General features: G+C 43.0%; 1 long non-coding RNA gene across 1 annotated transcript; it reads right to left on the bottom strand.

Annotated features, from left to right (window-relative positions):
- Positions 1–1,721: 1,721 nt before the first annotated feature.
- Positions 1,722–3,838, bottom strand: LOC109249634 (uncharacterized). Its single transcript, XR_002072676.2, has 4 exons — positions 3,773–3,838; positions 3,500–3,639; positions 2,357–2,529; positions 1,722–1,826 (listed from the first exon to the last, which is right to left on the bottom strand). It is a non-coding gene; the product is annotated as an uncharacterized LOC109249634 (long non-coding RNA).
- Between the last annotated feature and the right edge of the window lie 7,693 nt (positions 3,839–11,531).

Below are 11,531 nucleotides of genomic sequence, written 5' to 3'. Positions count from 1 at the left end.
CTACCCAGTCTTTTGTGTGAGCTCCTCTATCTTTGCTCTTCCTTATGTGTTGGTGTTTCCCAGGGACCTGCTCCAGCCCTCTGTCCATCTCCTTACATACCCACCCTGGTGACACCGCCCACCGCAAATCACAGTGTTTGCCACTACTTTCCAGTTTATGACCACAAATTTTATATATGTACTCCCAGCCCTCTCCCCATCCTCACAAAGCTTCAAATAGATCTTTGAGTACATGTTGCATATTTCCTGAATGAGTCAGATGCACCTCAAACTCAAGATCTCCTAAATGAACTCACCGTCTTGCCCCAAACCTGACTTTCTGCCTTTATCCTCTGTCTTGGGGGGATGGCCCCATGGTCCACCTGGGAGTCTTCCTGGTCTCCTCTGTCTCCCTCTTTCCCCAGATCCTGACAACTTCATCTCTAAATCAAGCACAAGTCGGTCCTCTTCTTTCCATCTGTCTCTAACTGCCCCGGTTCAAGTCTTTCCAATCTCTTTCCAGGACCACGACAACCGTCTTCTACCTGGTTTTCCTGATTCTAGTCTTATCCCCAATTTGGTATTCTCTCCAGCCTCATTTTGGTTTTACATTTGATGTTCCTCCAGCCACACCTGGCTATGTCGTGTGCCAGTGCCTTTGACTGGATACCATCCTCTAAAAAATGCAGCTCAGCACTTTCCTTCTCTAGGAATCCTTCCCTGAACATCTCCTCAAACAGGCCATATTATGGCCTTTTGTAGCAACCTGGATGGAACTGGAGAGTGTGATGCTAAGTGAAATAAGTCATATAGAGAAAGACAGATACCATATGTTTTCACTCTTATGTGGAGCCTGAGAAACTTACCAGAAGACCATGGGGGAAGGGAAGGGAAAAAAAAAAAAAAAGAAAGAAAGGTTAGAGAGGGAGGGAGCCAAAGAAACTCTTAAAAACTAAGAACAAACTGAAGGTTGATCGGGGGTGGGAGGGAAGGGTGAGTGGGTGATGGGCATTGAGGAGGGCACCTGTTGGGATGAGCACTGGGTGTTGTAGGGAAACCAATGTGACAATAAATTTCATACTTAAAAAAAAAAAACCAGGCCATATTAAATATTCCCCTCTAGTTTTCTTTAATACCCTGCATCTCTGCAAATTGCATGATGATTATTAGCGTCTTAGTCCATTCAGGATGCTATAACAAAAAAAAAAAAAAATGTAGACTGAGTAGCTTATAAACAACAAAAATGTATTCCCTTCAGTTCTGGAGTCTGGGAAGTGCAAGGTCAAAGCGCCAGCAGATGTAGTGTCTGATGAGAGCTGCCAGGTTCATAGACGGTCATCTTCCTACAACTCCGCATGTGAGGAGGGGTGAGGGATCCCTCTGGGGACTCCTATGTAAGGGCAATAATCCCATTCATGAGCGCTCCACCCTAAGGGTCTAATTACCTCTCTAGGGTCTCACCCCCTAATACCATCACTTTGAAGGTTAAGATTTCAACACAAAAATTTTGGAGAAACAAAAGATTTACTCCATAGCAATTAGAAATGAATCTCTTTAATCGACTGTTCTCTCCCTGGGTTCAGAGGTGGTGTTTGGGGATTCTTAGAGCTCAGCATAGTGCTGGACACACAGCAAAAACTTAAGAAATATCTGTCAAATACACAAATACACATCTACCTGGGATATGTGTCTACTGAGCCTTACTCTAAAGCCAGCTCGTTCATTAAAAACTTACTATGTTCAAAGTGTTCAGCTGCTTAGTTCTGTGGACGAGCTGGAACACTAACATGAGTAAGGTATGTCCCGGGCTCTGGAGGAACTCACAGTCAAGTGGCAGAGACAGATATCTAAACAAAAATATTATAGCATGATGTGATAAGTACTATAACAGAGGCACGCATAGCCTACTAATGGGACCTAAATTATCCTGCATATTTTCCGTCATTCTAAATATACAGAAGATTGAGTTCAAGATAAATGCGTTGAGGGAATCATGGGAAAACTCCAGAAGCTATGTAGGAGAAGATAAAGATTAAAGCGATTTCACTGAACACAGTAGCTCTGGCCGCCAGCATGGATAACGGCTTTGCCCGGGAGAGATTATAACCCATTCCTAGGCCAGTCATAAAACGATGAGGTATGAAAAGCAGGGGCCCAAGCTGGGCTTGAGTCTACTGTGTGACCTTGGGCTGGCTGGCCATCAGCCGCAATGGGATGTTAGTTACCTTGAAGGTGAAATGGGACTTGGGGTACCTAGGGTGGTGATTGTCTTGTTTCCGAAAACCAGGACATTTACTGAGCCAAAGGAGGAACTGGCCAAGGGTGGCCTCTGAAGACACTGGAGGGAAGCCCCAAGCCCACACAGATATATGCTTACTCATTCCATGGAGCCAACTAGAGCTCTTCAGCGTTGGCAGGTTGGTTACAGGTAGCACAGCGGTGAGAAGGAAATCAGGCTGGCAGAGCTCAGCATTCTTGAGGTCATGGTGAAAAGGTTGAGAAGTATGGTTTCGTTTCGGCACAAGAGAGAGGCCCCTCCAACTGCAAGTGCTGAGCAAACAAAATCCTAGCGAATCCCAGTCGTGTTAAGCTGCAAGGTCAGTAGACCTTGTCTGCATTCCACTTGCCTCTTAACTTGCACCCGGCCATTTTGAGATGGCTCATTCCCTTGAAAGCTGATATGCCTCCACCCGCCTTGCAACCTCCCTTAACTTCGCCCACTCTTCAGTCAATAGTCCCATCCTTAAATTCCCATCTGAGAAGGCGACCGTTTCCTGCCGGAACCCTACCTGATGGGGCCAACCAAACTGTGAGCTCCTCCAGGGGTGTCTGGGACACCTCCGGGACCTCAGAACTATTCGTGGTTGTAAGCAAATTCCAGATGCTAACGAATATTTGTTTGCAAGGATGAATTCTAGTATTGTGGTATTCTTAATATCTACCTAGGGGGTCTTGAACCCGTGGTTCTCCTGACCGTTACCCCCCTCATCACCTAGAGCTGGTTGTGTTTTCCTAGAACCCTGCTGCCTCTGACTCAGTGTCACTTCATTGACTTCTAAAGGACTCTCCCCAGCAAAAAGAGAGTGATTCTGGAAATAAATAAATTAACAAATGTGTGCGATGTGCAGTTGCAGCCAAGGTGCAGGGGGAGCAGGCTCTTATTTTCAGTGCATTTTGCTCCCCTACGAGCCTTTGTCCATTTGCTATACATGCAGCTAAGAGCTGAGTTAGAATGAAGCATTTCACTCATTGGGTTATTTATACCCCCTCCCGGCACATTTGTTTTCTTCGAGGGCACTGCAACTACTCTGCTTTTTAAAAACTAGAACATTCGTTGGAGACCCCTTCTGAAGTCTCTTGGGTGAGAACATGTGTGAGTTTCCAGCTACCAACGTCAACTCTGAAAAGCAGAAGAGTCTTATCCTTTTTTTTTTTTTTTTTTTTTTTTGGTCTAGTAGAACTTTTCCTGGCCCACCATTCTACTCTGCCTGTTGCACTGGGACACCTCCTTCAGGCCCACCTTACGCTTTGGCCTCCAGGTTTGTTTTCACAGTGGAATGCAGTGTTCTGTGGTGATCTTCTCGAACTCACTCAAAGGAGAGAAGTTCTCTATCGGCAGTTTTGAAGAGGCATTTTCAATCCAGAGGCCAAAGCAGCTTCCTGTTTACAAGCTTGAAATTGACACATTGTTTTAAAAGTTCAGGGCAGGAAAGAACCTTTTGAGGTCAGTTAATTCAACCTCTTTCATCTTTTAGATGAGAAAATTAAAGCTCAGAGAGGTGAAGGCACTTACCCCAAATCACAGAGCTATTAATAGGGGAGCAGTGACTAGAATACATGTCTCCCAATCAAGCCAGGGAGCTCTCACTGTCTTTTGAATTGCTTTGTTCTGTACCCAAGTTCTAGAATTTTCAGGTGAATTTTTCTCGCTTGAATTTGTGCGTCACTTGATTATGTGAGGACTGATGAAGTTATTAAAGAAAAAGTATCTACTCATAAATGCCTTTTTCAGGGGTGCCTGGGCGGCTCAAGTCATGATCTCCCAGTTGTGAGACTGAGTCCCACATTGGGCTCTGTGCCGGGCATGGAACCTGCTTAGGATTCCCTCTCTCCCTCTCTCTCTGCCCCTACCCCACCTCTTCTAAATAAATAAATAAATAAATAAATAAAATCTTAAAAAAAAAAAAGAAGAAAAGGAAAGAAAGAAAGAAAGGAAGGAAGGAGGGAAGAAAAGAAAGGAAGAAAGAAAGAAAGAAAGAAAGAAAGAAAGAAAGAAAGAAAGAAAAAGAAAAAAATGCCTTTTTCAGACTCCATGTCAGATTTCATGTATTTTGCAAACACCATGTTAGTCAGACTTAAGTTTTTTCATAAGAGAACTCAGATACTGCCGACAGATTTTTTCCTTCTAAATGAATTGGCATACTTAAGAAACATACTCAATACTGACCAATCGGCACATTCTAGTTTCAATCTTTTGGGCACACTCTAATTTCAATCTTTTGAAATTTCTCGTGTGAATTTCTGCTTTCCTGGGAAATTCACCAGAAGAGGATCAGCAGTTAAGCTCTGGTTATCTTGTTTTGGCAGTCTGTATAGAAATACATATGAGTCATATATAGTCATATACAGAACCTGCACTTTGATTTGCTGATTTTCTATCTAATAATTATATGATTTGCTGAAAGGGGGTGTTGACATCCCTAACAATAATTATGGATTTGTGTATTACTCTTTTCAGCTCTATCAGATTTTGCCGTTAGGTATCTAATACTCTTGTTTGGGGCATACATCCTTAGGATTGCTATGTCTTCCTGGTGATTAGGAATTATCATTATGCAATGTCTTTCTTTGTTTCTAATAAGTTTCTTTGCTCATATAAGGTCTACCTTATCTGATATTAATATTGCCATTCCTTCTTTTTTAAGTTAATGTTTACGTAGTTATATTTTTTGATCCTTTTACTGACCATTTACCAATTTTGTTGAAATTAAAGTGAATTTTGTAAAGTTTTTATGTATTTAAGTAATCTCTACACTCATCACAGGGCTCCATGCAGTTCATGACCCTGAGATTAAGAGCCACACACCCCTTCAACAGAGCCAGCCAGGCGACCCTAAAGTGAATTTCTTGTAAATAACATAGATGGGTTGTGGGTGGTTTTTTGTTTTTTTTTTTTTTAATTTTAAACTCACTGTGCCAATCTCTGCTTTTTAATTGGCATATTTAGACCATTTACATTTAAGGTAGTTGTCTACCATCTAATTACTTGTTATGACTTGTTTCCTCTATTTCTTGCACCTCTGTTCCCCCTTTCCTTCCAGTGTATTGTGTATGTTTTTAGTATTCTATCTTGATTGAATTATAGCGGTTTTGAGTGTATCTATTTGGAAGTTTTCTTAATGGTTGCCCTGGGTATGGCAATATACACATGTGACTTATTAGAGTCTATTATTATTAACATTTTGCCATTTCAAATGACGTGTGGACTCCTTGCTTCCATTTTAGTTCCTATACTTCTCCCACTTTTAAATATCATAGTCTTGAACATCAGATAGTATTGTAATTTTTGTTGTACTCATTAAATATGATTTACAGAGATCGTGACAAGAGTTAGTCTACTGTATGTATCATGCTTTTGCTCTTTACATTGTTCTTTCATCCTTTCCAATGCTTCCAGTTTCCCTCCTTTATCATCATCTTTCGGTTTGAATTACCATTGGCCCTTGAACAATGCTGAGGTGAGGAATGCCAATCCCCAGCCGTCTGCATACAGCTGTCAACTCTTTAGAAACGTAACTGCTAATAACCTACTGTTGACTGGAAGCCTTACCAATAACTGCCAATTGACAAGCATTATGTATATGTTATATATTGTGCTCTTACAATAAAGCAGGCCAGAGGGAAAAATATCACTAAGAAAATCATAAGGACGAGAAAATACTTTTATAGTACCGTTCATATACTTATTGAAAACAGTCCACATATAGATAGGCTGGGCCACCGAAAGACAGCAGTGAGGGTGGGCCTGGCCCCAGCATGGTGATGTTCCTCTCCTGTTGGCCCCAGCTCAGCCGTATCAGCTGTTGGTTGGGCCCAAAGCTGGCAAGAGCAGCATAGAGGAATAGTACGGTTGCCACTTCTGCCTACAAGTATACCATCAGCCCGTAACTGTGGCCATTTGTGAGTGCCCAAGGAGGCCTCAGAGCCAGAGCACCACATGGGGAAGGGTCCATGCCCAGCCCAGGTGGGGCCTGAAGCTCCAAGCTTGCCCAGAGCAGCTTCCACAAGCTAGTGTATGGAAAACACGGGACAGAGACATCAGGGGCTCAGGCTCCCTACCTACTGTGGTCCCTGCCCTCTGTGCCATCCCCCTGCTCAGCCTAGCCTCCCTCCTGCCAGCCCCGAGCACTTCACCCAACCACCCTGTTGGCACAGGGAAACCTGCAGCTCTGGTCCAGGGGCCCCCAGGGGCTTCCGACAGCCTTGGTCGGCCTCCCTGTGTCTCAGGGGCCAGCAGACAGGGCCTCTGCCCCAGTTGCCTTTGATCTGGTCCTGTGGAGACTCGGGTGCCCAGCTGTAAATGAACATTTTGTGGCTTCTGCTGTCAACTCTTAAAAAAAAACTCTACATAGAAGTGAACCTGGGCAGTTCAAACTGGTGTTTTCAAGGGTCAATTATATTTCCTTTCACCATTTTCTGAAGGCAAGACCGCTAGCAACAAAATTCTTTAGTTTTCCTTCATCTGAGTTTTCCTTCATCTGCGAATGCCTCTATTCCCCTTTCATTCCTGAAGACTTTGTAAGATGTAGAATTTACCATTGACAATTTTTTTGTTTTCTTCTTCGAAAAATGTGTGGGACACCTGGGTCGCTCAGTCGGTTAAGCAGCCGACTTTGGCTTAGGTCATGATCTCACGGTTTGTGGGTTCGAGCCCCACGTCAGGCTCTGCACTGACAGCTCAGAGCCTAGAGCCTGCTTCAGATTCTGTGGCTCCCTCTCTCCCTGCCCCTTTCGCAGTTGTGCACGCATGCATTCTCTCTCTCTCTCTCTTTCTCAAAATTAAATAAACATTTCAAAAACATTTTTAAAAAGGAGAAAAAGAAATCTATATAAAAAAAAAGAAAAATGTACAACTTCCTCTGGCCTTCATGGTTTCAGATGAGAATTTTTTTTTTTAATGTTTTAATTATTTTTAAGACAGAGAGAGACAGAACGTGAGTGGGGATGGGGCAGAAAGAGAGGGAGACACAGAATCTGAAGCAGGCTCCAGGCTCTGAGCTGTGCGTACAAAGCCCGATGCGGGGCTCGAACTCACAAACTATGAGATCATGACCTGAGCCGAAGTCGGATGCTTAACCAACTGAGCCGCCCAGGCGCCCGGAGAAATGTGTTTTTATTTGAATTTGTGTTCCTTATCGTTGATGTGTTGTTTCTCTCTGGTTGCTTTGATGACCCTGTCTTTAGTTTTTAGGCATTTAATTGTGATATGTGGTGGCCTGGATTTCTTTGGGCCTATCAGATTTGGAGAATTGCTCAATTTCTTAAATCTGTAGATTTATGTCCTTCACCAAATTTGAGAAATTTTCAGCCATTATTCTTTTTAAATACTCGTTCATTCCAACTCGTTTTCTACTCTCCTTCTGGGACTTCGGCAATACGAATTTTGGAAAATTTTGTTATTATCCCCACAGTTCCCTGAGGCTCTGTTTATATTTTTCCAGTCCACTTTCTGTTTTTCGTATTGAGTAAATTCTATTAATTGGTCCTCAAGTTCATCGATTTGATCCTCTGTTATCTCTACCCTATTACTGAGCCCACCCTATTACTGTTTGTTTGCTTTTTTATTTCTGTTATTGTATTTTTCAGTTCCACAATGTCAACTTGGTCCTTTTTAATAACTTCTATTTCTTTGCCAATGGTTTTTATTTTTCATTTGTTTCAGGAGAATTCATAATTGTTCTTTAAGGCATTTTGATAATAACTCCTTAAAATCTTTGTCAGATAATTCCAATATCTGTTTCTCCGTTGGTGTCAGTTTATTGCCTTTTTTTCATTCAAGTCGTACTTTTCCTGGTTCTTGGTGTGGCCAGTGATTTTCATTTAATCTTAGACATTTTGATTATTATCTTAAGGACTCTGAGTCTTATTTAAATCTTTTATTTTAGCACTCAGGGCCCGGCTTGACTTTTGTAGGCGCTGGTTCCAACGATAACTTAATTTCTTGAGACTTTGTAATGCTACTTTGATGTGCTTTGTTGATCTGGTGCCACTGCAGCTTGCTCCTAGTATGACAGCCAAAAATATCTCCAGACATTTCCAAAAGTCCCCTGGAAAGAATAACATCCCCAGCTGAGGAGCACTGCTTGGCAGAAGCCAGAAGTATTCAATGTCCCCGGTGTGGGACAGGCCGTGATCCTGTGGGGAGGGGAGGATATATTCTTCCCCAGAGCCTCATGGGAGAACTTCAGGATCCCAGTCTGCGTTTGTGTGCACCCACTGCTCCAGCCTGGTATGAAGAAAAGGCTTTATTTGCCTCTTACTCCATTTGTTGAAACTTGTACTCAGGGAGGAGATTGACAATGCTTCCTGCAATGAAACAGGATTTGATTTCCTGTATAACCCAGCTCAAAGGCTAATCTAGCCGGAGACAAACAAGTGGCCTTTATTATGGAATTAGAGCTATGAAGTTTCAAGGTGAAATCCTCTTAGCACTACATGTATACGTGTGCATATTTATATCTTCTCCTTTAAGACCTGTTGCCAAAGATCGTTATCAGTTATATCCTTTTTGCTTGTTAGTTGGTTTTCTTCTTATTTCTGCATTGCTGAAATGACATTACATGACCTTTTGAGAGTTTTTGCTTTTCTGCCTGGAAACATGGGGCAGTGTTTCATAAAAGTGAGGAAAATGTTGCTGTGCTTTTAAAAATCCCCTTAACTTAAAAAAAACAAAAAATTGCCAGATTGTTTATTGCAGACTTGACTCATTTGGTCAAAAAGAATTGTTTTGGCTAATCGTTTACCCGGCTGCCCTCTGAATAGAAATGCCAGCCTCAGAGTAGGTGAAAATTACATGAAACCGCGGAGAATTCGTGTTAACCAAATGGCTGAAACTTAAGGTCAAATCTGTTGGCCTCCTTGGCATTTTCTCCCTGCCAAGCAAGTCTAAATTATTACATGTTAATTATTTAGCTGGAAACGCTTCACATTATCTGGTTAGTGGAGGTTTCTCTATGGCCGCTAGGCAATTTGCACCATTCTCCACCAGAACGTTCACGGCATTTGGGGCTACTTAGAGTGAATCCAGCTTTTAGTGATGTCACAAATAAAGCACACACCAGTACAGAAGAAAATCAGCCTCTTCCTGTTACCTTCGACAAAGGTAGATTTCTCTGAAACGTGGCCTGCTCAGGATAAGAATGTTTTATAGACTGTCAGCTCCTGGAGACAGACGTACAGCTGGTTCCCAGCTGATTGGAGGAAATGTCTCCTTTGGACTCTTGACTTTTGTTTTGTGTTGTTTTGTTTTGTTTTTCAATATATGAAATTTATTGTCGGACTCTTTACTTTGGTACCGACCCTTTGTATACTTGTCTTCAAAGAGGTCAAAACTTTTGTGCACAGGGCGCCTGGGTGGCTCAGTCGGTTGAGCGTCCGACTTCGGCTCAGGTCATGATCTCGCGGTCTGTGGGTTCGAGCCCCGCGTCGGGCTCTGTGCTGACGGCTCGGAGCCTGGAGCCTGCTTCGGATTCTGTGTCTGCCTCTCTCTGCTCCTCCCCCACTCATGCTCTGACTCTCTCTCCTTCAAAAATAAATAAACATTGGGGCGCCTGGGTGGCTCAGTCGGTTAGGCGACCGACTTCGGCTCAGGTCATGATCTCGCGGTCCGTGAGTTCGAGCCCCGGGTCAGGCTCTGTGCTGACAGCTCAGAGCCTGGAGCCTGTTTCGGATTCTGTGTCTCCCTCTCTCTCTGACCTTCCCCCATTCATGCTCTGTCTCTCTCTGTCTCTAAAATGAATAAATGTTAAAAAAAAAAATTAAAAAATAAATAAATAAATAAACATTAAAAAAAATTAAAAAAAACTTTTGTGCACAGTATTCTACCTGCTCCCCTTCTCTGTCCACCTTCCAAGAGTCAGAGGAAATCTTGCGAAAAGCATCTGGAGAAGTCCTAATGGAAAATACATGAAGTACAGCCACCTGTCTTCAAGGCTGTCCTCAGACCAAGAAGCCTCCTTGCCAATGAACTTACTTGAGGTGCAAGAAGCTGACTTTTTCCCCCTGTTTTTGGAAACAATGATTGCTTCACTGAAGGCCTAATGACATCCTCCCCCACCACAGTAGTAACGTAAAAAGAGTTTTCGTATATATATATATACATATATATATATATATATGTATATATATATATATATATATTTTTTTTTTTTTGGCTCTTCAGTGGCATTAGTGTGAGCATCGGTCGGCCCAGGAGCTCAGAGAGAACATGCTGGGTCTAGAAGCCCTGGGATCAAGGGCCGAGTAGAAAAATCCAGCCCTGCTCTTGGTCAGTTACCGCCTGCCAGCGGTGACGTCATTGTGGGGACGTTATCAGAAAGAGGGTGACAGAGGAAATGTCTGAAAGCTGCCGGGTGATTTCAAAGACTCTCGAATTGCTTTCTGTCATTTCGGTGAGGCTGCCAGCCTGCAGCTAAATGTTTACTTCTAAAGAAGTACGGCCTCCAAAGCAAAGCAAGGCAAACTGCCTTCGTGCAATGGCCAGGAGCTCCAAAATCAGCGTGCCTTACTTCACGTCCTGGTCTCACTTCTTCCCACCTGTGTGTCTGTGAGCAAACTCGTGGAACTTTCTGTGTCTCTGTTTCTGCGGCTGTAAAGTGGAGATAATAATGGTGCACAAGCCATAGTGTTTCCAGTCGGGTCGAATGAAACAGTACGTGTGAAATGCGAAGGAGAGAGCCTAGAAGATGGTACGTATTCCATAAGCATGAGGTCTCGTAGAAAGTCCTTGGACAACGTCTGTCCTCGCAGCCACCATCTGATCAGAATGCGCATCTGAAGCACAAGCACCTAAGCACCAGGAAGTGTGTTTGCAGTGGCAACTTCTGCTATGTATCTTTGCTGAATGGCATGGTGTTAACAGGCTGTCTATTCCAAGCAGCCTGAGTTCTTTCCAAAACACATTGATGGGAACAATTTTCAAATGTATTTCAGACTTGTCTTCAGGGCCACATTAGCTTTTAAACTGAAGAAAAGTTGTTACCCTTGACCTGGGGCTTTCCATTCAAACTTTAATGACCAGTAATTTCCCAACGTCCCTGCTAAGTTTGTTAGGAATTGAAAAGAGCAACTGAAATTGACCTAACATCTGATGTTTACAAATTATCACTACCTCTCTCTGGAGAGAGACAGACAGACAGACAGACACACACACACACACACACACACACACACAGATACACATGCAAGTTCATGTGGGCAAGGAAAGGTAGGAGGAAAAGCAAACACTCAGCCCTGAGCTGCTGTCTTTGATTTAATTAAGGGGGTGCTAAGTG

Source organism: Panthera pardus, unplaced genomic scaffold, assembly GCF_024362965.1.
Source record: "Panthera pardus isolate Hobbes unplaced genomic scaffold, ASM2436296v1 HiC_scaffold_17, whole genome shotgun sequence".
In the NCBI taxonomy this organism is placed as follows: Eukaryota; Metazoa; Chordata; class Mammalia; order Carnivora; family Felidae; genus Panthera; species Panthera pardus.
This window is presented reverse-complemented; position numbering and strand designations above follow the sequence as displayed.